Here is a 24452-nt window from a genome sequence, read left to right on the forward strand (position 1 = left end):
AAGCCAAAAAGCAGAGTGTTTTACATGGCAAATTGAGATATGCCCCAACAGCTCAGACTATCTCTTGTCTTTTTACTTTCTTATCACTGTTAATTGAAATTATGCATGATCTGCCATGCTAAAGTCTGGTGCTTCTTCAAAACCATAAGTTTGAATTCTAACAGATTTGAATGTGAAATGATAAACTACGTTTTCTATACAAATGCATCCTTAATTTGAGTGTTCCAAGAATTTAGCTTTTGCATGAAGTTGCAGAGTTGGCTAACTAATGAGCTAAGGGTTCAGATGAAGCAGCTTCCTGATTTTCAACAAAGCTTATCTATCTGTTAACACATTCTTCCCAAGAATTCCTCTGGTTGCAGAGGTGCCAACACATGTTAAAACGTCCATCTATCACCATCTTGAGAAGCTCATATTTTAAATTCCTCATCTTCATAACACAGGGGGAAAAAGTCTTCCTTTTCCCATTTGAGTCATTTTTATTTCTTAGAACATTCTTTTTCTTTCTGTAGCCAAAGCATATTCTAGTTCCAAAGGCAAACCTGGCCTGTACAGGTTGTCTGTACCTTTATTTAGTCATTTGGGGGCATCAAATGCTTCTCTTGGACCTGCTTTGAGTCTCACCTACATGGTGAACACCTACACCTACAGGTGTTTGATGAACACCTACATGATTTGTACACTGGAAATCTGTGCCCACGGAGTGTCTGTCATGAAAGATGCCTACATACAGGACAGCATGCTACACACATCCCTTCTGCTCCATTGTTCCTTCAGACTTCACTTAACAAAACACAAGCTCAAAGACAAAATTATTTAAGAATTTCAAGACGACACTGTAGAGCATTAGACCAAGCCCAGGCCCTTCTGAGCATGGGGCCCTGTGTGACAGCACAGGTCACACACTCATGAAGCTTGCCCTGGTGACAATACAGATAGACAGGTAGGAGAATATACGAAAGACTCACTCTAAACACTTAATGATTTCTAGAAGGCCATGCTTCCTCTTGCCCAAGCTGAAATTCTTATTAGTCTACAAAAACATCACCCAGCTTCCCGAATACAATACTAAATGAGGGAGGAATGGTAAGAAATGACAAATGACCCAAAGACCCGGTTCTAGTTGTCTGTTGCAATGTAACATGCTACTTAAGTGTGCTAAGTCGCTTCAGCTGTGTCCAACTCTATTTGACCCTATGGACTGTGAATCAACATGCTTCTCCATCTATGGGATTTCCCAGGGAAGAATACTAGAGTGGGTTGCCATGCCCTCCTCCAGGGGATCTTTCTGACCCAGGGATTGAACCCACATCTCTTACGTCTCCTGCATTGGCAGGTGAGTTCTTTAGCACTCGCACCACCTGAGAAGTCTCTACTTAAATGAGTCACTGAAAACCGCTGTATTGGTCACTGAATCACTGCGTGGAGGAGAAGGACCACTCATCAAGAAGGGACTCCCTTCTTGAACTGCTACATGATCCAGAAATAAAATCCTACTGTGTCTGAGCCATTCTTATATAGCCTTGGCTGGAACGTTCTTCAGTCCCTCATGGCACTGATTAGCATCACTAGGTGGAACGCAACTGCAGCAGAATTGTACTGGAGTGTCTGGAATAGTTTCACTCAGATGTCTGGTCTTTCCACACAGTGGCTCCCGCAGAGCAGATAGACTTCTCCCATGGTGGTGGCTCAGGGCTTCAAGAGCAAGTGTCCCAAGAGCTAGGAAGTGGAAGCTATAATAATCACAGGAGAAATGCCAGTTGATTGGATCAAGAGTGCAGAAGCAGTAGAATGGTAAGAAGTGGCAGAATTTTTAATTTACATTGAAAATCAAGACTGTAGGGCCTCTTAACAGGTTGCTTTGTTATGACCAAAAGACATCGAGAATGATAGCGTAGGCAAAATAATGGTCCACCAAAGATGAAGTCAAGTTGCTCAGTCGTGTCCGACTATCTGCGACCCCATGGACTGTAGCCTATCAGGTTCCTCAGTCCATGGGATTTTCCAGGCAAGAGTACAGGAGTGGGTGAGTTCGGTTACGGAGCAAACAGAACTGGATTAAAGTTCTCAATGGAATTAAGATCCCTAACCAGATGATTTTAAAATAAAGAGATTATCCTGGATTATATGGGTCGGTTGAGTTGCTCAGTGTCCGACTCTTTGCGACCCCATGAATCGCAGCACGCCAGCCTCCCTGTCCATCACCAACCCCCAGAGTTCACTCAGACTCATGTGCATCGAGTCAGTGATGCCATCCAGCCTTCTCATCCTCTGTCATCACCTTCTCCTCCTGCCCGCAATCCCTCCCAGCATCCGAGTCTTTTCCAATGAGTCAGCTCTTCGCATGAGGTGGCCAAAGTACTGGAGTTTCAGCTTTAGCATCATTCCTTCCAAAGAAACCTCAGGGCTGATCTCCTTCAGAATGGACTGTTTGGATCTCCTTGCAGTCCAAGGGACTCTCAAGGTTCTTCTCGAACACCACAGTTCAAAAGCATCAATTCTTCCGCGCTCAGCCTTCTTCACAGTCCAACTCTCACATCCATACATGACCACAGGAAAAACCATAGCCTTGACTAGACAGACTTTTGTTGGCAAAGTAATGTCTCTGCTTTTGAATATGCTATCTAGATTGGTCATAACTTTCCTTCCAAGGAGTAAGCGTCTTTTAATTTCATGGCTGCAGTCACCATCTGCAGTGATTTTGGAGCCCCCAAAAATAAAGTCTGACACTGTTTCCACTGGTTCCTCATCTACTTCCCATGAAGTGATGGGACCAGATGCCATGATCTTCATTTCCTGAATGTTGAGCTTTAGGCCAACTTTTTCACTCTCCACTTTCACTTTCATCAAGAGGCTTTTTAGTTCCTCTTCACTTTCTGCCATAAGGGTGGTGTCATCTGCATATCTGAAGTTATTGACATTTCTCCTGGCAATCTTGATTCCAGCTTGTGCTTCCTCCAGCCCAGCATTTCTCATGATGTACTCTGCATAGAAGTTAAATAAGCAGGGTGACAATATACAGCCTTGACCTACTCCTTTTCCTATTTGCAACCAGTCGGTTGTTCCATGTCCAGTTCTAACTGTTGCTTCCTGACCTGCATATAGGTTTCTCAAGAGGCAAGTCAGGTGGTCTGGTATTCCCATCTCTTTCAGAATTTTCCACAGTTTATTGTGATCCACACAGTCAAAGGCTTTGGCATAGGCAATAAAGCAGAAATAGATGTTTTTCTGGAACTCTCTTGCTTTTTCCATGATCCAGCGGATGTTGGCAATTTGATCTCTGGTTCCTCTGCCTTTTTCAAAACCAGCTTCAACTTCAGGAAGTTCACACTTCACGTATTGCTGAAGCCTGGCTTGGAGAATTTTGAGCATGACTTTACTAGCATGTGAGATGAGTGCAATTGTGCAATACTTTGAGCATTCTTTGGCATTGCCTTTCTTTGGGATTGGAATGAAAACTGACCTTTTCCAGTCCTGTGGCCACTGCTGAGTTTTCCAAATTTGCTGGCATACTAAGTGTAGCACTTTCACAGCATCATCTTCCAGGATTTGAAATAGTTCAACTGGAATTCCATCATCTCTACTAGCTTTGTTCATAGTGATGCTTCCTAAGGCCCACTTGACTTCACATTCCAGGATGTCTGGCTTTAGGTGAGTGATCACACCATCGTGATTATCTTGGTTCTGAAGATTTTTTTGTACAGTTCTTCTGTGTATTCCTGCCACCTCTTCTTAATATCTTCTGCTTCTGTTAGGTCCATACCATTTCTGTCCTTTATTGAGCCCAACTTTGCATGAAATATTCCCTTGGTATCTCTAATTTTCTTGAAGAGCTCTCTAGTCTTTCCCATTCTGTTTTCCTCTATTTCTTTGCATTGATTGCTGAGGAAGGCTTTCTTATCTCTCCTTGCTCTTCTTTGGAAGTCTGCATTCAGATGCTTATATCTTTCCTTTTCTCCCTTGCTTTTTGCTTCTCTTCTTTTCACAGCTATTTTCAAGGCCTCCTCAGACAGCCATTTTGCTTTTTTGCATTTCTTTTCCATGGGGATGGTCTTGATCCCTGTCTCCTGTACAATGTCATGAACCTCCGTCCATAGTTCATCAGGAACTCTATCAGATCTAGTCCCTTAAATCTATTTCTCACTTCCATGGTATAATCATAAGGGATTTGATTTAGGTCATACTGAATGGTCTAGTGGTTTTCCCTACTTTCTTCAATTTCATATAATCACAAAGGTCCTTAAAAGAAGAAAAGGGAAGTAGCAGAGGAAGAGCCAGATCAATGGCAACTTGAGAAAGATTTAGTCCGAAGGTGGTAACTTTGAAGATGGAGGAATAAGGCCATGTGGCAGAAATTCAGACAACCTCTAGAAGCTGGAAGAAGCAAGGACGGGTTCTCTTCTAGAGCCCCAGAAGGAGCACAGTCCTACCAACACCTGGATTATAGCATGGTGAGACCCAGGTTGGACTTTTAATATAAAAACTACATAACATAAGTTGGTTGGTGGTGGTTTTTTATTGCAATTTTTAACGAATCTACTTGCAATGCAGGTGACCTGAGTTCGATCCCTGGGTTGGGAAGATGCCCTGGAGAAGGGAATAGCTACCCACTCCAGTATTCTTGCCTGGAGAATTCCGCAGACAGATGAGCCTAGCAGGCTAGAATCCATGAGGTCCCAAAGGGTTGGACACGACTGAGCAACTTTCACTTAAATTTAGTTTACTTATTTTTATACAGTTTTTAAGGTTGGGCTTCCCTTGTAGCTCAGCTGGTAAAGAATCTGCCTATAATCCAGGAGATCCGGATTTGATCCTGGGTTGGGAAGATGCCCTGGAGAAGGAAATGGCAACCCACTCCAGTATTCTTGCCTGAGAAATTCCATGGACAGAGGAACTGGGCTACAGTTCATGGGGTCGAAAGAGCTGGACACAACTTAGCGACTAAACAACCAAGTCACATGAAGAGCTTATGAAAAACTCCCAAACTTAACAGCTTAATCAGTAAATCAATATTTCTAGATCAATGCCCAAAACATCTTATGTTATCAAAGCTCTATCAGTGATTATAGGACCAAAGGAAAGCAAGTGCTTAATCAATCCCTGATTGACCAGCTGGGGGAGGGAGGAAGCTGTCCTAGCTCGAATCTCAGTCAGTCAGTTCAGTTGCTCAGTCATGTCCGACTCTTTGTGACCCCATGAATCGCAGCACGCCAGGCCTCCCTGTCCATTACCAACTCCCGCAGTTCACTCAGACTCACATCCATCGAGTCCATGATGCCATCTAGCCATCTCATCCTGGGTCGTCCCCTTCTCCTCCTGCCCCCAATCCCTCCCAGAATCAGAGTCTTTTCCAATGAGTCAACTCTTTGCATGAGGTGGCCAAAGTACTGGAGCTTCAGCTTTTAGCTCGAATCTAAATTATGTCTAATCCTGGGGCTGAGACCTGCATGAGCACATCTGGGGCATACCAGCAGATGTCTCTTTGCACCAGGGGCTAAAGGCCTCCAGAGAGATAATACAGCCTAAAGGAAGAAAGAATCAGGTACAAGACTGATCCCAAGTAGTGTCCAGTGTCTATGACTGAGGCTTACAGGTAAGAAAGATAAGAATCAGACATGCCAAGTTCAAATCCCCTGTGATTTTGGCTTTCAGGTACCTCTTAGTCTCAGCTTTCTCACTTGCAAATGGAGCTATTGGGAGTACAATCTCTTGGGGCTTCTATACATATTAAGAATGAAGACATGTTTGTAGAGTTACTCCTTCACTGCCTGTGTATGTGCTTAGTAAGCATCAACTTTGTAAATTACAATGGAGATCACCCTTTCACTAAAAGCTCTGAATTCTCCGATGGATGTTGAAGCAGACTACGAAGGAAGAAAAAGACTGAAAGTGAGATGGAAGGAGTCATCCCTGGGTGTCAAAGTCCACCAGCTCTCGTACATCTGGGAGCTGCAAACAGGAGTGCAGACACCCAGGTAACGTGCAGCAAGAAGGGCTTGGGTGTCTAGCAGAGGCCTCATTACAGAAGCAAGGGCAGCAACATTCAAGTTACACCAACAAATCCTGAAACTGGTTTGTCATCAATCCCAGTGTGAGTACCATGCAGACAAACTTAAAGATGAGTGTTGATCTTAAATAAATAGTATATCAAACTATTCTAGAGGAGATGAGAGCTCAGGAAGCTCTGTGTTCTAAATCCACTGGTGTGCTGCAAACCACCTCTTGCAAAATGAGAAATTAAAATCTTCACTTACAGTGTTTGCCAATTCCCATGGTGTAAATTCTCCTGCCTCGGCTGAGACAGCACAGATATCACTGAATACTGCCTTCAGGACAGACAGCATGGCTGTCATGCTCTCAAGAACTCTCCTGCTTTATCCTTTGGATGACTGCTTCTAAAAGCAACACCGCGTAGCTTTTAATTGATTATGCTGTCCCTGGAGAAGGAACATTTCTATACAAGACTTAGCCCATCTTTATCCTGAGACTGCCATATACATAATGTATTATTCCAGCCGGATGGGGACATTTACTGCCCACAAGGGAAGTACTGTAAAGAGTCCATAGTTCAGCCTGTCTGCAGACTACTTGAAGGTACTTTGCCCCCCTCCTCTATTACAGCCCTCCTGTCTTTGTGGGAAAGAGAATATATTTAAGGGACTACTGAGAAAATTATTTACGAGGCTATCAAGTGAAAGAGCTATTGTGATGTGGGTTCCAGTTGTGGAAATTATACCTGAAATTCAAACTACAGTAAGTCCCCTGCAAATGAATCTTCAAGTTGCAAACTTTCAAAGATGCAAACACGAGTTTGCATGTCCAATCAGGTAAGTTCGCTCACATGTCTGGCATGCATTTTCACATCTGGGCCTCCACTATGAATGGTTATGCTATGTACAGTACTGCATAGAATCAGAGAAGGAAATGGCAACACACTCCAGTACTGTCATCTGGAAAATTCTATGGATGGAGGAGCCTGGTAGGCTACAGTCCATGGGGTTGCAAAGATTGGACATGACTGAGCGACTTCACTTTCACTTTTCACTTTCATTCATTGGAGAAGGAAATGGCAACCCACTCCAGTGTTCTTGCCTAGAGAATCCCAGGGACGGGGGAGCCTGGTGGGATGCCATCTATGGGGTTGCACAGAGTCAGACACGACTGAAGCAACTTGGCAGCAGCAGTATAGGATACAGTAGTACAGTATTTTTATTTAGTACAGTGTCTTTATTTGGTACCATGGATCAGATCATAAACTCCTTATTGCCAAATTCAAACTTAAAATGAAGAAAGTAGGGAAAACCACTAGACCATTCAGGTGAAGGTGAAGCCACTCAGTCATGTCCGACTCTTTGAGGTATGACCTAAATCAAATCCCTTATGATTACACCATGGAAGTGAGAAATAGATTTAAGGGACTAGATCTGATAGAGTTCCTGATGAACTATGGACGGAGGTTCATGACATTGTACAGGAGACAGGGATCAAGACCATCCCCATGGAAAAGAAATGCAAAAAAGCAAAATGGCTGTCTGAGGAGGCCTTGAAAATAGCTGTGAAAAGAAGAGAAGCAAAAAGCAAGGGAGAAAAGGAAAGATATAAGCATCTGAATGCAGACTTCCAAAGAAGAGCAAGGAGAGTTAAGAAAGCCTTCCTCAGCAATCAATGCAAAGAAATAGAGGAAAACAGAATGGGAAAGACTAGAGAGCTCTTCAAGAAAATTAGAGATATCAAGGGAACATTTCATGCAAAGTTGGGCTCAATAAAGGACAGAAATGGTATGGACCTAACAGAGGCAGAAGATTTTAAGAAGAGGTGGCAGGAATACACAGAAGAACTGTACAAAAAAGATCTTCAGAACCAAGATAATCACGATGGTGTGATCACTCACCTAGAGCCAGACATCCTGGAATGTGAAGTCAAATGGGCCTTAGGAAGCATCACTACGAACAAAGCTAGTGGAGGTGATGGAATTCCAGTTAAGCTATTTCAAATCCTGGAAGATGATGCTGTGAAAGTGCTGCACTTAATATGCCAGCAAATTTGGAAAACTCAGCAGTGGCCACAGGACTGGAAAAGGTCAGTTTTCATTCCAATCCCAAAGAAAGGCAATGTCAAAGAATGCTCAAACTACTGCACAATTGCACTCATCTCACATGCTAGTAAAGTAATGTTCCAAATTCTCCAAGCCAGGCTTCAGCAATACGTGAACTGTGAACTCCCTGAAGTTGAAGCTGGTTTTAAAAATGGCAGAGGAACCAGAGATCAAATTGCCAACATCCGCTGGATCATGGAAAAAGCAAGAGAGTTCCAGAAAAACATCTATTTCTGCTTTATTGCCTATGCCAAAGCCTTTGACTGTGTGGATCACAATAAACTGTGGAAAATTCTGAAAGAGATGGGAATACCAGACCACTTGACTTGCCTCTTGAGAAACCTATATGCAGGTCAGGAAGCAACAGTTAGAACTGGACATGGAACAACCGACTGGTTGCAAATAGGAAAAGGAGTAGGTCAAGGCTGTCTATTGTCACCCTGCTTATTTAACTTCTATGCAGAGTACATCATGAGAAATGCTGGGCTGGAGGAAGCACAGGCTGGAATCAAGATTGCCGGGAGAAATATCAATAACCTCAGATATGCAGATGACACCACCCTTATGGCAGAAAGTGAAGAGGAACTAAAGAGCATCTTGATGAAAGTGAAAGTGGAGAGTGAAAAAGTTGGCTTAAAGCTCAACATTCAGAAAATGAAGATCATGGCATCTGGTCCCATCACTTCATGGCAAATAGATGGGGAACCAGTGGAAACAGTGTCAGACTTTATTTTGGGGGGCTCCAAAATCACTGCAGATGGTGACTGCAGCCATGAAATTAAAAGATGCTTACTCCTTGGAAGGAAAGTTATGACCAATCTAGATAGCATATTCAAAAGCAGAGACCTTACTTTGCCAACAAAGGTTCATCTAGTCAAGGCTACTGTTTTCCCAGAAGTGTTGTATGGATTTGAGTGTTGGACTATAAAGAAAACTAAGTGCAGAAGAATTGGTGCTTCTGAACTGTGGTGCTGGAGAAGACTCTTGAGAGTCCCCTGGACTGCAGGGAGATCCAGCCAGTCCATCCTAAAGGAGATCAGTCCTGGGTATTCATTGGAAAGACTGATGCTAAAGCTGAAAGTCCAATACTTTGGCCACCTCATGTGAAGAGTTGACTCATTGGAAAAGACGCTGATGCTGGGAGGGAGTGGGGGCAGGAGGAGAAGGGGACGACAGAGGATGAGAAGGCTGAATGGCATCACTGACTCTGTGGACATGGGTTTGAGTATACTCTGGGAGTTGGGAGTTGGTGATGGACAGAGAGGCCTGGTGTGTTGCAATTCATGGGGTCGCGAAGAGTCAGACATAACTGAGTGACTGAACTGAACAGTGTCTTTATTTCAAGACCAGGATGTCTGGAAGTAAGTGTAAAAGGAGCGGTGATGTAACTGGTACTGTAATTTTCAAGGTAATATACTGCAAGATCAAAAATACCTTCATTTTTTACATATGATTTGTGTGAAAAGTATTATAAAACTATTACATTACTATTTAGCCAATTGTATTCGTTGGGTACCTGAGCTAATTGTGCTGGTCTCAGGAACAAATTGAATTTACAACATGCTTTCAGAATGGAACTCATTGGTATGTAGGGGAAAATCCTGTCAGAGATTTTTACCAAGTTTTACGTAGACTAAAAACTCATTAGAATGGTATTGACTGAAAATGTTGAAATTATGAAATGTACGCATCAGAATTCCCTGTATGGCAATTTAAAATACAGATTTCTGTACCCTACCCCTTCGGTTTCTGATTCAGTGGATCTGGGATCCCAGGATGCACATTTCAAGTAAGTTCCCTGTAATGCTGCTGGCCTGGGGATCACATTCAGACATACATGACACCTTAAAACAGGGATTTCTCCTGAACTAGCCAATGTTTTGGGCTTCCCTGGTAGCTCAGTGCTAAAAAACCTGCCTGCCACTGAAGGAGACATGGGTTCCACTCCTGGGTCAGGAAGATCCTCTGGAGAAGGAAATGACAACCCACTCCAGTATTCTTGCCTGGAGAATTTCGGACAGAGGAGCCTGGCGGGCTACAGTCCATGGAGTCTCAAAGAGTCAGGCACCAGTTAGTGACTAAAGAGCAACAACAGCCAATATTTTAAAATTAATCACACAGCATCCACTGAAAGGGAACAGAAGCTCCCTGTAACACAATAAAAATTTCCAAATCTATGCTTGGACTGAAATGAGACTTCCAGAGGACTAATAATATTAATATGAAGTTTTAAATCGAATTTCTTTTAGGAGTTCTAAGGTGACATTTGGATCTTTTCAGTTCAGCTCAGTCGCTCAGTCGTGTCCGACTCTTAGCGACCCCATGAATCGCAGCACCCAGGCTTCCCTGTCCATCACCAACTCCCGGAGTTCACTCAGACTCACGTCCATCGAGTCCGTGATGCCATCCAGCCATCTCATCCTGGGTCATCCCCTTCTCCTCCTGCCCCCAATCCCTCCCAGCATCACAGTCTTTTCCAATGAGTCAACTCTTCTCATGAGGTGGCCAAAGTACTGGACTTTCAGCTTTAGCATCATTCCTTCCAAAGAAATCCCAGGGCTGATCTCCTTCAGAATGGACTGGTTGGATCTCCTTGCAGTCCAAGGGACTCTCAAGATTCTTCCCCTACTAAAAGCTTGTACAATGACTGCGTGCTTCGTTGCTCAGCCACGTCTGACTCTCTGCAAACCCATGGACTGTAGCCCACCAGACACCTCTGGCCTTCGGGATTCTCCAGGCAAGAATACTGGAGTGGATTGCAACGCCCTCCTCCAGGGCATCTTCCCCACCCAGGGATCAAACCCGGGTCTCCTGCATCTCCTGCATTGGCAGGCGGGTTCTTTACCACTAGCACCACCTGGGAAGCCCCACTAATAGCCATCATTCTATTTTTTTAGCCTCAGGAAACAAAAGGATGATACAACTTGCCTGAGATTGCACAGCAAAGTGGAGGCCCTTTATCTCTACAAAGGAGCTCTCTCCTTTCTGCCTCTCCCCAGCGCCCAGAACACAGTAAAAAACATGCCCACGGACCTGTAACATTGTTGAAGGGAAGGAGGGACACACAGTCCCAGTCGATGAATCCTCAAGGTTGTCAATGGAAGTCACTCATATTTCCGTATTCCTTTTTAGCCACTCTGAAATTCCCGGCTTCCCTTTTCTTTGGATGAAGTTGTTCTGTGTACAAAGGTGGTGGCTTTCAGAGCCTAAGCCCAGGAGAGACTAACACAAAAACCCCCAAATGCTAATTTTAACATCTGGTGTAAGCAGGATGTGAAGGTCATTGTTTTAAAATCACATCTCCCACCAGAGAAAAATAGTCTTGATGGAAGTGTTTTGTTTTTTCTGTCTCACAATATTCTCACCTCCTTTTCTAACTGGCCTGGAAACTGTTATTTCATCCCTAGCATTTTTTTTTTGAGTTTGTTTGTTTTTTTTTTGTAAATAACCTTTAATTGAATTAAGATCCACTACCCATATTAGGCATGATGGTCAAGTGAGGGTTTCCTATCAGGTTTCAAGATTATTTTGCAAATGCTACCCAGCTGTCCCTTCATTCCAATGTCGCTGTCCGAACTCAACAGGGACCCCTCAGCAAACTGGAGCAGGTCTGTGCAAGCCACACAACACTTCCTGCGAACGTTACAGTCCGTGTTCACTCCTGTCTTTATCCAACAAACTACCCAGATGGCACAGGCTTGGTTTTTCGGTTTGGTTGCATTTTCATCTTTCTCCTGTTGGTCTGATGGCTTTTAGAGTTGGTGACCAACAGGCACTTTGGAAATGAGATGTGCTGAGCCATATGAAGGGCAAATAATCCATCTGAGGGCACTTAACCCAGCTACCCTATCCTTGGCACATCCCTAGCTGACGGACCTCAGGACGGGCAGTCCCTCGGGGGGCGCACAGAGCAGGAAGGGACTTCAGGTCTTCATTTTATCCTCTGTTTAATGAAAAGCAGGTATCTTTGTAAAAAAAAAAAAGTTGCTTTCTGGAACTTGGGATTTTATATAATAGCTGATATTGCTGGAAAGAGCTATTTAGGCAGCTTCCCTAGTCTCTCAGCCAATGTGTCGAGCAACTGGCAGCGACCCAGGGAGGCAGATATTATCACTGTGTCACTTTCCATAGAGGAAATTGCAGCTCAGAGGAGCTGGGTATGGACAGAAGATGAAGGTGCGGCCAGCTCTATTTATCTCCAGATCATAACAGCTAATGCTTATTGTCTTGGTCAGCTGGGGCTGCTCTAACAAAACCCCACAGACAGGTAGTTCTGTCTTCCAGAGACTGGGAAGCCCAAGGTCAAGGTGTTGCTGATTTGGTGGCTGACTCGGTCCCTCTTCCTTGTTTATAGGCTGTCACTTTCCCACGCGTCCTTACATAACAGAGAGAAAAACAAACAAACAAACCCAAATCTCTCGTCTCTCTTCCTCTTCTTCTAAGGACAGGAAGCCCATCATGGGGACCCCACTGTCATGAGCTCATCTAAACCTACTTACCTCCCAAACATCCCATCCCTAATGCCATCATGCTGGGGTTAAGGCTTCAACATGTGAATTCAGGGGGACACAAAAATGTAGGCCATAACATTGACTGAGTTCCTTGGGTTAATCCTTCTATGCCCATTACGTCTCTGATCCTCACAACAGCACTAGAATACTGTTGTCATCCCCACTGTACACATGGTGAGAGGAAAGTACAGAGAGGTTGAGCAAGTTGTTCTAGGTCACACAGCTGGCTGAAGGCAGAGCTGGGACACAGAGCCAGGACTCAAGCAGCCTGCTCCAGTAGCCACGCCAACCACTGTGCCACAGTGCCCTCATTAGATACTGAATATACATTTTGAACTACTTGTCTTGTGATACCATTGGGACTCCTTCCCAGAACTCCAGGGTTAGGGGAAAATTTATGTCACAGCTTAGACTATAAAGAATCTGCCTGCCAATGCAGTAGATATGAGTTCAATCCCTGGGTTGGGAAGATCCCCTGGAGGAGGAAATGGCAACCCACTCCAGTATTCTTGCCTGGATAATCCCATGGACAGGGGAGTCTGGCAGGCTACAGGCCATGGGGTCGCAAAGAATCAGACACGACTGAGCAGCTAAGCACACCAGAAAGACACAGTGACTGGGGGGTGGAAACGTGGGTTTTATTTCTAGAACTTTCTCTATCTCTCTATGTGTCTTGAGTCCTATTTGTGTATAAACCGAGGGAGGGTTCCTATGTGTGTATACTAAGCTGCCTCCCAGTTTTAATAGGTGTTTCTCTGCTTATGTCCTTCCAGCCTGCAGACTCTCTCAGGCGCTGATAGCATCACTCACCAGTGCTTACAGGAAGGTAAGGGTCCGGCTGAAATCTCAGGACTTGCCAGATGCTGAGTCATCTCTTGATAAGGACTCTCTCAGGAGCCTCTCCCATTGTCAGCACCTGGATCCAAACCCCTTCAATAGAAACACACTGCTTCTGTTCCTGCAGATAAGGGGGCCCCACACACAGACACACAGATACTCAGAAGGGCCCTGGCTAATGCTGTGCTGTCCTTGTATTAAACTCTAAGCAATTTTTGAATAAGGGGCTATGAATTTTCACCTTACCCTGGGCCTTCTCATCTCTGGAACTGGTCCTGTCCCTCCACCCCCCATCAATGGCACTGGTCCTCCAAGTCCCCAGGTTCCAGTCTTTCTGAAGGGCCATCACCCCTAACATCCTACTTTGTCAAGAAACTAGAAGCCCCTCCCCCCCAAAAAAGAAACTAGAACCCAGAGGAGCCATGGAGTGTGTTCAAGTCACACAGGAAGATAGAAAAGTACTAGAACAAAACCCCAGGCTTCCAGCTCCTAGTCCATTTGCGTCTTACTTGTCCTTGACACAAATTTTTCCCCTGACACCAGAATTCTGGGGAGGAGTTCTAATGGTATCAGTAGGAGAAGTAGCCCTTAACATGAGGGCACTGGGGCTCAGGGCACTGGGGCTGGCTGCCTGGGCTTGTGGCTCCCAGCTCTGCACTCTCCCGGCTGTGTGACCTGCAGCAGCCTGCTTAACCTCTCTGTGCTTCCATCTTACCTTCTGTACAAAGGAGTAGTTTCCTCCTGGGGCTCTTGTGAGGATCACTGTAGAGAAACAGGACTTTTTGATCAATCATTCTAAGCTCCTGTGAACTTAGAAGAAACAATGTAGTTTATTATTTCTCCACTTTTTCCTGTTCTGAAAAAAAGTTGGGGGGAGGGATGTCATAGGACTGAGTGTTCCAGTTTTCCTCAGAACAAAGGTGATGAGATTTCAGGTCATTAGGATTAGCTCAGGGAACAGGTAAGATAGTAACTAAGGAAATGAGGGTAAGTAGCTAATTAAAGTCTTGAAGACACTAAATAGGGATCAGGTCACAAGGCAAGTTCCAATTCTCAGCATCCTCAAGGGTCCTGAATCTTCTGGAAACACTACCAGGAAAGGACAGTCCAGAAGAATCCTAACCTTAAAGAAGGCAAACAAGTAAAAATTTAAATGAAAGCGATTAACCAAAGTTAGGATGGATGTAAGTTAAGGTGTTAATACTTAGGCAATTGCATGAATGGTGACTTTAACAGGATGATTGATACACACAAGTGCCCCTTTCCAAGTGGCGAGATACGGACTCTTAGAAACAACTTTTAAGGGACTTCCCTGGTAGTCTAGTGGCTAAGACTTTTTGCTCCCAATGCAGGGGACCAGGGGTTTAATCCCTGGTCAGGAAACTAGATCCCACATGCTGCAACTAAGATTTTGCACGGTGCAGCTAAAGATCCTGCATGCCACAGTGAAGACCCAGTGCAGCTAAATAAACAAACACATATTATTTTAAGAAAAGAAATAACTTTTTAAACCAAAGGGATAGTGATGATGGTTACACAACATTGTAAATGTACTTAATGCCATTGAATTGTACACATCAGATATGCAGATGCCACCACCCTCATGGCAGAAAGTGAAGAGGAACTAAAAAGCCTCTTGATGAAAGTGAAAGAGGAGAGTGAAAAAGTTGGCTTAAAGCTCAACATTCAGAAAATGAAGATCATGGCATCCGGTCCCATCACTTCATGGCAAATAGATGGGGAACCAGTGGAAACAATGTCAGACTTTATTTTGGGGGGCTCCAGAATCACTGCAGATGGTGACTACAGCCATGAAATTAAAAGATGCTTACTCCTTGGAAGAAAAGTTATGACCAACCTAGATAGTATATTCAAAAGCAGAGACATTACTTTGCCAACTAAGGTCCGTCTAGTCAAGGGTATGGTTTTTCCTGTGGTCATGTATGGATGTGAGAGTTGAACTGTGAAGAAGGCTGAGCGCCAAAGAATTGGAGAAGACTCTTGAGAGTCCCTTGGACTGCAAGGAGATCCAACCAGCCCATTCTGAAGGAGATCAGCCCTAGGATTTCTTTGGAAGGAATGATGCTAAAGCTGAAAGTCCAGTACTTTGGCCACCTCATGCGAATAGTTGACTCATTGGAAAAGACTCTGATGCTGGGATGGATTGGGGGCAGGAGGAGAAGGGGATGACAGAGGATGAGATGGTTGAATGGCATCACTGACTCAATGGACGTGAGTTTGAGTGAACTCTGGGAGATGGTGATGGACAGGGAGGCCTGGCATGCTGTGATTCATGGGGTCGCAAAGAGTCAGACACGACTGAGTGACTAAATTGAACTGAACATGGCTAAAATGGTTTAAAATTTCAAGGTTACCCCCATCCATTCACAGAAATCTGTTCAAGGGAGCCCGCCCCTACAGCACTTACTCTCCCAATCAAACCTCCACAGGCCGCCGCACATTGCTCTCACATATTCTGCTCAAGGTCTAATGGTCAGTGATGCAATCATGAGTGCATGAAAACCTAATCAAGAAGATATTCTTAGTGATTCAACTTTGCAACAAACATTTCCTGCTACTCCTCTTCCAAATTTCTGGATCAAGTTTACATAGACAGCATCCTGAGACTGAAAGATGAAGTGTTTCTAAAGTGTTTACAATTTGCTATTATTTGGCTGGATCAGTCAGGATTTTTCTTGATACTGTGCGCACAAAGTAAAGGAAAAAGTAGACGGCCGAGGCTGACAACTGCAAGTGGCATCTGCAAGTTGAAGATCGCATTTGCGTGGCTCAGAATTGCCTCATTTTATTATTTGTTGATGTAAGTCTGAAACATTGACATGCATTTGTGCTAATATAATGTTATTTTACCTATTTTTTAAAAAACCAAAATGGGACAATTAGAGAGTAGTTAATTGTTTCTTGTCTGTTGCTCTTGTTTAGTTGCTCCGCCACGTCCAACTCTTTCATGACCCTATCGACCATAGCCCACCAAGTTCCTCTGTTCATGGGATTTCCCCAGCAAGGATACTGGAGTGTGTTGCCATTTCTTCCTCCCAGAGAACTTTCCAGCCCAGGGGTTGAACCTGCATCTGCCGCATTAGCAGGTGGAATTTTTTTACCACTGAGACACCAGGGAAGCCCTTATTCATTAAATAGGGTTTATAGCTGACAAACAAAGCTAGTGGGGGTGATGGAATTCCAGTTGAGCTATTTCAAATCTTAAAAGATGATGCTGTGAAAATGCTGCACTCAATATGCCAGCAAATTTGGAAAACTCAGCAGTGGCCACAGGATTGGAAAAGGTCAGTGTTCATTCTAATCCCAAAGAAAGGCAATGCCAATAAATGCTCAAACTACCACACAATTGCACTCATTTCACATGCTAGCAAAGTAATGCTCAAAATTCCCCAAGCCTGGCTTCAACAGTACATGAACCATGAACTTCCAGATGTCCAAGCTGGATTTAGAAAAGGCAGAGGAACCAGAGATCAGATTGCCAACATCTGTTGGATCATAGAAAAAGCAAGAGAATTACAGAAAATCATCTACTTCTGCTTCATTGACTATGCTAAATAAAGCATTTGACTATGTGGATCACAACAATCTGGAAAATTCCTCAAGAAATGGGAATACCAGACCACCTACCTACCTCCTGAGAAATCTGTATGCAGGTCAAGAAGCAACAGTTACAACCAGACATGGAACAACAGACTGGTTCCAAATTGGGAAAGGAGTACATCAAGGCTGCATGTTGTCACCCTGCTTATTTAACTTATGTGCAGAGTACATGACATGAAATGCCAGGCTGGATGAAGCATAAGCTGAAATCAAGATTGCTAGGAGAAATATCAATAACCTCAGATATGCAGATGACACCAACCTTATGGAAGAAAGCAAAGATAAACTAAAGAGCCTCTTGATGAAAGTAAAAGAAGAGAGTGGAAAAGTTGGCTTAAAACAACATTCAGAAGACTAAGGTCATGGCATCTGGTCCCATCACTTCATGGCAAATAGATGGGGAAACAGTGACAGAGTCTATTTTTTGGGGCTCCAAAATCACTGCAGATGGTGACTGCAGCCAGGAAATTAAAAGATGCTTGTTCCTTGGAAGAAAAAGAACCTAACCTAAACCTAAATAGCTTATTCAAAAGCAGAGACATTACTTTGCCAACAAAGGTCCATCTAGTCAAGGTTATGGTTTTTCCAGGAGCGTTGTATGGATGTGAGAGTTGGACTATAAAGAAAGCTAAGTGCCGAAGAATTGATGCTTTTGAACTGTGGTTTTGAAGAAGACTCTTGAGAGTCCCTTGGACTGCAAGGAGATCAAACCAGTCAATCCTAAAGGAAATCAGTCCTGAATATTCATTGGAAGACTGATGCTGAAGCTGAAACTCTAATACTTTGGCCACCTGATGCAAAGAACTGACTCATTGGAAAAGACCCTGATGCTGGGAAAGATTGAAGGCAAGAGGAGAAGGGGATGACAGAGGAAGAGATGGTTGGATGGCATCACTGACTCAATGGACATGAGATTGAGTAAACTCCAGGAGTTGGTGGTGGACAAGAGGCCTGGCGTGCTGCGGTTCACGGGGTTGCAAAGAGTTGGACACGACTAAGCGACTGAACTGAACTGAACAGCTGAAGAAGTAGTATGTGCAAAGGAACCCTGTTTTTCACCCCTCGGGATAATCACACACCCCCAAATCTGGGACATGGCTGATCCCCCAAAACTGCAGGAAAAGTGATCAGGGGTTAATAACCAACTTCTCTATAGAGGTTGATGCAAAAAAGCACAGGAGCTTTGAGCCAGCCATCCTGGGCCACTCTCCTGGCCAAACTCCATGGACTAATTCATAAACTGGGGACAATAGTCTTGCAAAGTTAAGGATAAATGAAGAAGGGTGTTTGGAATTTAATTTCCATATGCAAAAAAAAAAACTATTTCTCTTTTTTTCTTACTTTTTTCTTTCTTCCTCCTTCTTTCCTTCCTTCTCCTGAGTTTAAATTTTTCCGTGGCGATAAGATGAATACATATTTACTTTGGAGTCTTGGGTTTTTCTGGGAGAATAAGAGATTCACTGCATCATGGAAGATAATTCATATAGTTCCATTTTCTTCATTGCCAGTGGTCTGTGATTCAGAGTTATTTTGTAGGCCATTTGTCATTTAGTTTTGCCTCATGGTTTGACTGGATGGATTAAATAAAAGTAACTTAACATGGGAATTTGGTATTGAGGGCTAATTTCTTGCTTTTAATTGAAGTATAGTTGATTTACAATATGGTGTTAATTACTGCTGTACAGCAAAATGATTCAGTTTTATATATACATTATTTGCATTCTTTTTTAACTTGCTTTTTCCATTATGGTTTATTATAGAGGGTTGATTTTTAATCTAGAATCAAGGATGGTCTTACAATAAACTCAGTACCCTGTCTTGCTCTAGTTTAGAAGCTTCTGAGGGAGCATCAAAGGGGCATTTTTTGAAGGTCATGGGAGATGGGGGGCAGAACCCCTTCCTTTTAATGCTATCAGGAGGAAACCCTGGGGGAAGGGAAGTGGTGGCAGGCAGATGAGGCTTATGTGAACCATGGGCCTTACTTATGGGATGTTGCATGGATTTCAGTCCTCTCCCACCCCCTAGGGGGTGATATCACAATACTGACTGTCAAGCCTATCGAATTATCCAGAAAAAGAACAAAAAGTTGGAGGAACCTACCTACAGGTGAATGAAGCCAAGGTCCCTTCCCTATCCTGAACCCTCTCCTCAATCTATTTTCAAAAGAAAAACTGACATGTACAGGTACAGGTGGGCTGCCATCTATGGGGTCGCACAGAGTCGGACACGACTGAAGCCACTTAACAGCAGTAGCAGCAGCACAGTTACAAAAACAGATCATTCCCAGCGACTACGTTGGCCAAGGGTGTGTTTGGGGTACAATGTAATTTTCCTGGATTTGCACTGTCAGATCACCAAAGTTCTAACTTAGATTTTTTCACTTTTTTCTAAAGGGTTGTTGTCAAGTCTCTGCTGGCCAGACACTCAGTGCTGCCCTACAGAGGTCTGTATGGAGCAACTCATGATGACTGAGGGCCTCAGGCTGTAGAGAATTAAGAATCTCAGCTTGAATGGGGGCACTGTCTACAGCTCCAGCGCTGGCTTTTTTCAGGCTATTGACGTTATTAAGGGCGTTGCCATTTCAGAACCGTGGGAAGAACCAAGGTTAATATAGTGATCTTTTTCTTTCCCTTTAGTGTCAACACTTAACAATTACAGGAATTGGGAAGAGACTTCTAGACTTCCTACTTCATTTTCAGTTTTGATACAATTTTTTCATACAGGTTTAGCAATTGCAAAATTTTTAAAAATGTTTTACTGTTGTTCTCACAGGAAGTGAGATAATTTGAGCCCCCTCGAAGGCTCTTTTTCTCTCCTTGCTATTCTCCAGAATTATTCCACTATCTGGTTTCAAATGTGAGGATCATATTAAAGGATACCATTTCATGCATCACCTTTCTCCAAAGAATATAATTACAGCCTCCAAATTAAGCATATCAGGAAGATCAGTTAAGTTTGCTTGATCCCTCCAGAAATTGATCAATTATTTTCACCACGACTTCATCCAAATTGGATTTTTCAGTGTCGAATAAGAATCTTTTGAGAGACAGCCATCAGTTTATCCTGGCATCCTTATTCACTGTAATGTATAAACCAGGTATACTCAACCTCTGGGCCATGGATAGGAGTATATGCCCCAAAATTATATGTAAAATTTTCTGTGTGGCACCTTTCTCTGGAAAAAAGATTTGTAGTTTCAACAGATTTTTTAAAGTTCTGGCAAATCAAAAAAGTTAGGGATTAGTTTGACTGAGACTATCTCTGCTCACACATAGCCAAGAGCAACATCACTTCTTGGAATTTCCTTTTGGAGCTCATCACTCCCAGTGGAACAGGGATGGAGGTTTTCTGGGTAAATGATGGTGGGCCCAGCATACCAATGTGTCTTGTCGTGTTGGAGCCTCCCTTGAGCCCCTTTGTCAGTTGAGCAAAATTTCTCTGTTCAAGCAGCCTTTGCTCTAACTAATGGAAAATGAATCATTCAGAGAAATGAAGCTCCTTAAGAGCCCTGACTTGATGAGCAGTTTTAGATATTATGCCTCATTTTGTGGAGGGTGGATGCCCACATAAGAAGCCATTAACAGAAGCTTATTCCTTCTAGGAGTTAAAACTCAGGTCTTAGGACTAAGCTAAGTTTCAGTTTCCATCAGTCCGTGACCTGGACCCACCATCAGAGTGGTAGTGTTACAGAGTCCAAGCTCACTCTCCTCACCACAGGACAGGCCAATGAATCAGAGATAAGATGCTAAGGCAAGGAATGCAACTTTACTCAGAGTAGAAGATGGCAAACTAATGTCTGAAAATGACCATCTTGTCAGGGTCTGGATGCCAGGTTCTTTTATAGATCAGAGATGGGGCAGGTGAGGAAACAAAGTAAAAAGTGAAGTGAAAGTGAAGTCACTCAGTCGTATCCGACTCTTTCAGACCCCATGGACTGTGGCCTACCAGGCTCCTCTGTCCATGGGATTTTCAAGGCAAGAGTACTAGAGTGCGTTGCCATTTCTTTCTCCAAGAGATCTTCCCAACCCAGGGATCGAATCCAGGCCTCCCACATTGTAGGCAGATGCTTTACCATCTGAGCCATCAGGAAAACAAAGTAAAAAAGCTATTAATCTTGCATATATCTCCTAGAATGGCAAGCCTCAGTCAGGGGATGTGTTAATCTTTTCCTTCCTGTCATTTACAGGTGGACAGGGTGTTGAACAAAGGCACTTTAGTTATCAGACAGGGAGAGGGGCAGGTTTCTCTGAGGCAAGCCATTATGCATGATTATAAAACAAAAGCAGTGAAAAACAAGTCAAAGAAACCTTTCCAACAGGGAGTCACAATTTGCTTTTCCCTACTACAGTGGTACTCCCACCTACTTCCTACACTATCCTGGAGCATCACCAAACCCTACCGCTTAGCCATGAAACTTGATACACATCAAAGCCAATCCTGAAGAGTGTGAGGAGGAATATTCCCAAAAGGATTGCTGTAGGAACAGTACCTAAAAGGTGTGACTCAGTGCTGGAGATCAAGAATTTGAGGTGGGTGATTGTCTGGATTTAATTCAAATGTTGAAACTCTAACCCCAATGTGATGGAATTTGGGGAGGGGAACTTTGGGAGGTAGGAGAAGGAAATAGCAACCCACTCCAGTGTTCTTGCCTGGAAAATCCCACAGACAGACAGCTACATTTCATGGGGTCCGCAAAGAGTTGAAGACAACTGAGTGACTGAGCACACAGTTTGGGAGGTAATTAGTCATGGTGGTAGAGCCCTCCTGATGAGATTCATACTTTTACGAGAGACTCAAGAGCTGACTTTTCTCTCTGCACTCTGCCAGGAGAGGACAGAGCAAGAGGAAAGCCATCTTCAGACCAAGAAGAGGGTCATCTCCAGAGCCAACCAGGCTGGCCCCCTGACCTCAAACTTCCCAGCCTTCAGAAATGTGAGAAATAAAAATCTGTGTTTAAGCCTCCCAAACTATGGTATCCTGTTATGGCAGCTGAAACTGTATTTGTCAGTTTCAAGAAGTACGGAAGCTTCCCTTATAGCATCAGTGACTAGAGTCTCAGACTCCAGCAAAAGATGACAGAATCCAAGCATGGAGACTGAGAAAGGAGCATTAAGGCTATTGAGATGAGGGCTCCCCACTGCCTCCTACTCTTTCTTGCCTCTCTTTCTCCTTTCAAAATGTGATCAGTTCCATGTGGACTTAAACAGCGGTTCCAATTCTTCTACCTATTATTCAGTTTCACTGGGCCTTCTATTTCTTTAGCTGGGAATAATAATTTCACTTTACAGAGACGCAACACAGGGTTAAGAGTAACAACGGTCATAAAGCTCTGAGAACACACCTTGGCACTTAGTGAGGGCTCACAAAGGCAAGTTGTTAAGGTTAACTTCCAGGGGCTTCCCTGGTGGTCCAGTGGTTAGGAATCCACCTTCTAATGCAGGGGATGCTGATTTGATCCTACAGGCCACGTGGCAGGTAAGCCTATGCACCACAACTAGAGAGAAGGCCTTGTGCCTCAGTGAAAGATCCCACATGCTGCAACTAAGATGTGAGGCAGCCAAATAAATACATATTTTTTTAAACAATGCTACTTACTTAAAAAAAAATTTTTTTTTAATTAACTCCCAACCAAGTCCATGAAAATTAGGCTCCAAGCTGTTTCTTCCACCTGGCCAGCTCTGTCTGTTTTCCTACTGTCCTTTTCCTGTCTAATTTTGACTCACGTTTCAGACCTGGGTTTACATGTAAATGCCTTGGAAAGCTCTTCTAGAAATTCTAGAGAAGTTTGCTCATAGCACTGATCTACAGCAATACAGTGTCTTGACATGTTTCTTCTGTAGAACTATAAACAAAATTACTTGCTGAGTGCTATAAACAAATTTGTTTACTCTCCCTTTTCTCTCCTCCATGAGCGCAGAGATTAAATCTTCTGAATTGTTTCCTGAGCCATGAGCAGGGTGTTTGGCATTTTTATATTTGATTAATAATTACTGGCTGCAAGAGTGAGTGAATGAATAAATGAAGCAGTTCTTAGTGAGGACTTAGCAGTTGTGTAAGCCTTTGTCTATGTATACTCCAAAAAAAAAAAAAAAAAAAACCTATGTATTCCAATTTACTCTTCCCTTAGATTCTCCTCTTAATGGTGTTTGGGGGAAGAACTTTGTTTTCCCACTCTGTGCTGACATAGTTTATGCTGAACACACATCAAAAAAATCATCACATTCAACAGGAATATTTGTTTCTCCTAAGTCAATCCAGTGTGTTTTATTTTCTTTGGCATTAAAAAAGGTTTTGTGCATAGTTATAAATAGACATGGGCTTCCCAGGTGGCTCAGTGGTTAAAAAAAAAAAAAAAATCCACCTGCCAATGCAGGAGATGTGGGTTTAATCCCTGGGTCAGAAAGATCCCCTAGAGAAGGAAATGGCAACCCACTCCAGGATTCTTGCCTGGGAAATCCCATGGACAGAGGAGCCTGGAAAGCTACAGTTCATGGGGTCACAAAGTGTCAGACATGACTGAGCTTTGTTGTTGTTGTTGTTGTTCAGTCGCCAAGTCGGGTCCAACTCTTCAACACACATAAATAGACACAGGTGCCCAACAGGAAACCTTTGTATCCTCAGCACATACTGTGCAGCTGGGAGCCCTGGGGGCTTACATGCACCCTGGAGAGTGCCTGCAGGATATTAAGACCCCGACCCTTCCTCCAGAGTGGAGATTTTTCCTCCACTGTCTGTGAGCTTGTCCCGTCTCGATATGACCAAAGGATCATCCTAGTTTGTAATGGGGGGTTTTTCACTGGTTCCAGCTCCCAGGGCTGTAACCAGGTGAGGGAAATGTACTTGACTCAAAGAAGACCAGAACTCAGATCCAAGCTCCATGGGTTTCATTGGTACACAACCCAGTCAAAACAATGAGTGGACTTCTGCTTCTTTCTCTGTACTCACCTGTTTCTTTTCCCATTTAAGGATGTACTTACCTTCTTCACACAGCAATGTAGAAATACTATGCTAAATGAATTACCCAGCTCCTTACCTTTCCTGAATTCCTATTCATGTACAGCCCACAAACCCCTCAAACAATAGCCATCCTCTTTCCTACACAGAGCAGTTGTTTTGAAATTTTGCCAAGTAGTAGTTAATTAATTTAGTCTGTATAAGTACAATGAAGAATATAGATTTTTTAAAAACTGATTTCTTGAGCTAGAAATCACTTTAGTTCACTATCAACATTAATAAAAATAAATAAAAATAGTCTAGCATCTTAGCAGCAAACTATCAACAGAAATGTCAGCTTACAAGGGAAAATTTTTTTTCTAGTTTTTTAATGTATCTGTATGAGATGATGGATGTTCACTAAACGTGTTCTGTCAATATTCTTACATACATTG

This window comes from Capra hircus, chromosome 20 (assembly GCF_001704415.2).
Source record: "Capra hircus breed San Clemente chromosome 20, ASM170441v1, whole genome shotgun sequence".
NCBI lineage: Eukaryota > Metazoa > Chordata > Mammalia > Artiodactyla > Bovidae > Capra > Capra hircus.